We start from the raw sequence: 5,477 nt of genomic DNA, 5'->3' as shown, positions 1-5,477 counted from the left end.
ATAGGGAATGATGATGAGTGTCACGATCATCACATTCATATTGAGGTGCGAATGAATATCTTAGAATCGGAATAAGCTTGAATTGAATAGAAAAACAATAGTACTTTGTATTAATTCATGACGAACAGCAGAGCTCCACACCTTACTCTATGGTGTGTAGAAACTCTACCATTAAAAATACATAAGAACAAGGTCTAGGCATGGCCGAGAGGCTAGCCCTCCTAAACGTGATCAATATGATCCTAAGATGAACTAAAAATCATAAGATGTCTAATACAATAGTAAAAGGTCCTATTTATATCAGACTAGTTACTAGGTTTATAGAAAATAGTAAATGATGCAGAAATCCACTTTTGGGACCCACTTTGGTGTGTGCTTGGGCTGAGCTTGAAGCTTTCACGTGGACAGGTCTTCCTTGGAGTTAAACGCTAGTTTGTAACGTGTTTCTGGCGTTTAACTCTGCTTTGCAACCTGTTTCTGGCGTTTGACTTCAGAATTGGGCAAAAAGCTTTTGTGTCACTTAAACTCGGGCAAAGTATGAACTATTATATATTGCTGGAAAGCCCTGGATGTCTACTTTCCAACGCAATTGAGATCGTGCCATTTGAAGTTCTGTAGCTCCAGAAAATCCACTTTGAGTGCAGGGAGGTTAGAATCCAACAGCATCAGCAGTTCTTTGTCAGCCTCTGAATCAGATTTTTGCTCAGGTCCCTCAATTTCAGCCAGAAAATACCTGAAATCACAGAAAAATACACAAACTCATAGTAAAGTCTAGAAATATGATTTTTAATTAAAAACTAATAAAAATATAATAAAAACTAAGTAAATCATACTAAAAACATACTAAAAACAATGCCAAAAAGCGTATAAATTATCCGCTCATCAAAAGCAGCAGGGAATCTGGAATTCCCTAGCCTCTCAGGGCCAAGAGGTCCCACAGAAGCTCCACCTACCCCACCTTCTCCTACGTTCATATTTGCTCGAGGACGAGCAAAACTCTTAAGTTTGGTGTTGCAAAAGCTCTGCTTTGTGACTTCTACCACTCTTAAGTATAGAAGAAGATGATGGAGCAAACTAGAAACCATGCACATAAACTTGTGCAGTCGTCTCAACAGAGACAAAAGAGTGACATAGAAGAGATCAAGCATTACATTGGATCCCCAAGGAGGAGCACTGGCCACCATCATACAAGTGGATTCGTTCTTTTTTACCCCTTTCCTGTTATTTTTCTGTTTTCTATCTGTTTATCTGTTTTCTTGTCCTAGTTGCATGATCATTTGCATTGATGTCTTAAAAAGTTGTAAAATGTTCCATATATCTCTCACCTTGCTTAAATAAAAATTTTTTATCTGAAAAGAACTGAGAGATGCATGAATTTCAAGTTTAAAATAAGATTAGTTTAATTAGTTTGATGTGGTGTCATTTTCTTTTGTTTTCTGAATGTATGATTAAACAGTGCATATTTAAAGTTGAAATTTATGAATGTTGGCTCTTAAAAGAATAAGAAAAAAGGAAAAATATTATTGATAATCTAAAAAATCTGAAAATTGATTCTTGAAGTAAGAAAAAGCAGCAAAAAGAAAAAACATGTTGCAAAAAAAATTTTATATGCATGCAAGATAGAAAAAAAATGGCGAAAAAGAAAAAAATTAAAAAGCAGAAAAATCCATTACTGCCCAAAAATGCAGGAAAATGAGGTCAGATTGAAAAAGCCAGTAACCCTTTAAACCAAAATGCAATGGTAAAAAGACCCAAGACTTTGAGCATCAGTGGTTAGGAGGTCCCAAAGGAATAAAATCCTGGCCTAAGCGGCTAAACCAAGTTGTCCCTAACCATGTGCTTTTGGCGTGAAAGTGTCAAGTGAAAAGCTTAAGACTGGGCAGTTAAAGTCATTGTCCAAAGGCAAAAGAGTGTGCTTAAGAACTCTGGACACCTCTATCTGGGGACTCTAGCAAAGGTGAGTCACAATCCGAAAGGATTCACCCAGGTAAAGTGTCTGTGGCATGAATGTATCCGGTGGTAATACTGGAAAACAGAGTGCTTAGGGTCACGGCCAAGACTCAAAAACCTGTGTTCAAGAATCAAAATAATCTTAACTAAGAAAGTTAATAATATCATCTGGATTCTAAGTTCCTAAAGATGCCAACATCTCTGAGTTTCAATGAATAGTGAGATGTCAAAACTATTCAGAAGCAAAAAGCTACTAAGTCCCACTCATCTAATTTTAACTAAGCTTCATTTGAATTAAAAATTTATTGTATCTTAATTTTTTTTTATCCTACTATGTTTTTAGTTTCTTGGGGACAAGCAATGGTTTAAGTTTGGTGTTGTGATGAGCGAATATTTTATACGCTTTTTGACATCATTTTCATATAGTTTTTATTTAGTTTTGAGTAAGTTTTTATAGGTTTTAGTGTTAAATTCACATTTTTGGATTCTACTATGAGTTTTTGTGTTTTTGGAAAATTTCAGATATTTTCTGGCTGAAATTGAGGAGCTGGAGCAAAAGTCTGATTCAGAGACAGAGAAAGCACTGCAGATGTTGTCCAAATCTGCCTGCCTGCATTCGGAAGAGCTTTTCTAGAGCCATAGAAGCCAAATGGAGCGTTCTCAATGGCTATGGAAAGCTGACTTCCGGAGCTTTCCAGTAATATATAAAAGTCTATACTTTGCTTCGGATTAGAAGGCCCAAAACTGGTGTCCAAGGCCAGCTTCCTGCTCCCCTTCCAGACATCTAGCGCCCAAAGAGTAGAGCCCAACGTCCAAAGGCCCAGAGAGGACCCCCTAGCTGGCATTCCACATCCCAGAGACCTCATAGCACGTGAATCTCATTAAAGCTCAGCCCAAACACTCACCAAGTGGGCCTCAGAAGTGGATTTTAGCACTAAATAGACTGTTTTACCCTTACTAGTCATTTGTTTAGTATTTAAGGGATTCTATTCATATAATTCAAAAGAAAACAAATATTCTCCGATCTAGGAGATAATCATCAACATTTTATCATCTTCTTCAGGACTCTCTGATTCAGGAGAGTACCCTTACGTTTTCCACCATTGTTTTTATTTTCAGTATGAGTTTCTAAACCCCCTAGGTTAAGAGGAGGAGCCCTGCTGAGTCCTATGAATTAATTAAAGTACGATTTCTTCTTCTTCAATCCATGTCTGATCTATCTCTAAGATATATATCTCGATCTTCATCGTGATGAACAGGACGATCTGACAAATTGGCTCTGTTCATCACATTAAGACGAACGTGCCTGACAAACACCTGCGTCTACTTGGGTTCGTGTGAATACTTGGCCAGAAAGAACGAGCCAACTGCTATGGATTTACATCTCTCAGACGGTTAATCCACGATTTCATTGGAGACTTCTTGAGACATCAGTTCAGCCTATCTCCGGGGAGATTAAGGTCTCTTTGGTATAAGCTAGATCCAGCGTTCTCTGATCTGAAAGATTCTACCTTGTCTGTGGAGTTTTGAGTAGGATCGCCAAGAGAATGGATTGCTATGCGCTTCATCCTCCATTGGATTGAATACCAAGGGCCCTGGCATTCATTCTGTAGCAGAGGAGATCAAAGACCATTGGCGTGGCTTTGATCACTTACAGCCTGCCATAGAAGAAGATCATTCACAAGCAAAGAAGACGGTAGTACTAGATTTATTTCAGAAAGACAAAGCAACTCTAACTCTCAACTCTATTCCATTCATATAATTCCTAATAGGTAACTTCTTAATAGCTAATTTACACCTACTTCTGATCCGCCTGACTAAGACCTACAAGACAACCATAAGCTTGCTTCAAGCCACAATCCTCGTGGGATCGACCCTGACTCGCTCAGGTATTACTTGGACGACCCAGTGCGCTTGCTGGTACTGCTGCTGTTGTACGAAATAGTGTGGATTTTGCGTACATGCGCACCACCACATTAAGTGCATGTTGCAATAAGGAGAATGGAGAAGCAGATGCCATCTCCTTAGCAAACTTGATGCTTCCACAGCATTCAAGCAAGTCACGCTCTTCCATAGTAATCCAGGTTGAGAATTTTCTGCAAGGTCATGCGAGTAGTGATAATGATATGTCGTTACCTTGCTCAGATAGGATTGTTATTTTGTGTGACCTAAATAGTAAGAAGTTCATCATGATTAAAAAGCCTAATTAGTCAATTTTTTTTATAATTAACGCAATTAATCATATTCATATAAACAAATAAAAGATTGAAAAGTCACTAGATAGGACTTTTCAGAAGGATATAATTTTGCCTATGAAGTTTCCTAAGTTCTTTGCTAGTTGGTTTAGTTACTAATTAAAGGATCATATTAATTTAGGGGTTAATTATGTACTTGTTCATACCCTGGGTCGAGCTCTCCGACCCGGGATTGTTTGGCGACAAGTCGACCGACCTCTTCAGGTCAGGACTATCCGACCTCTTCTCAAAGAGCTCGGCCAAATCACCAGGAAAGCCCGAAAGGGGCCCAAACAGAGGAACTCGACCCAAACCTAAAGGCAGTCCAAGCCTATAGAGATAAGGGCGGTTCCCTTGAAGATAAGATGACTTCACTCAAAGATAAGATAAGATAAAATAACTATCTTATCTCCAGAAAGGTCACTCCACACTACTATAAATACACTGGAGCACCCAGGTATAACTCATACTCTGATTCTACAAAATACCTGCTTAATACCCTTGCTAACTTAAGCATCGGAGTCCTTTGCAGGTACCACCACCCTCCGGTGACAAAGGATCAGCAGCATTGCAAATCCAACTAGTCGGACGCGACTGCTTCGGCCACCACCCACAAGTCGGACACGCCACCACGATCAGTACAGAAGATCTCGTCCGAGATCGACCTACAGTTTCAGGTAACCCACGGAACAGTACTCAAGTTATAAATTAACTCCAACAATTAACTCACCAAATAATATAGCATTTACTCTAGCATTTAACTATTTAACTCCAAAAACTAACTCACACAAAAGTAATGTATACACACACAATTGTAATCATTTTACATTTTGTTAAATAAGTTATTTTATTTACATTGAACCCAAATATCTCTTGAAAGGTCCTCCTAGATCAAAATCTACTCTTAGTGTTCTCTCCAAATTCTCAAAGTCTAGAAAGACAGGAGCATGCATAAATAGAAAAAAAGAATGAATCGCCATTTTTCATTTTCAATAACTGTTACAAAAGAATCCTGAGAATATTTAAAACACATGAAAATCTTTGCAAAACATAAAAATCATTAATTCTCATTCACTTTGCAAACCCCAATTCAAATCTTGCTCCCTATCAAAAGGAGTTAAACTATACTAACATACAATTTTTGCATAAAGAAGTAGCCATCAAAACTAAGAGTTAAAGATGAAATTCAAAACATAATTGAAATCTGATGATAAACTTTTGCTGCTTGACGAATTAGTTTATAAATTGGTTTCTCAAGTCTTATGAAACGTAATTTAAATAAGCACAATGTAT

This window comes from Arachis ipaensis, chromosome B5, assembly GCF_059453495.1.
Source record: "Arachis ipaensis isolate K30076 ecotype BB chromosome B5, ASM5945349v1, whole genome shotgun sequence".
Taxonomy (NCBI): domain Eukaryota; kingdom Viridiplantae; phylum Streptophyta; class Magnoliopsida; order Fabales; family Fabaceae; genus Arachis; species Arachis ipaensis.
Note: the sequence above shows the minus strand (reverse complement) of the source record.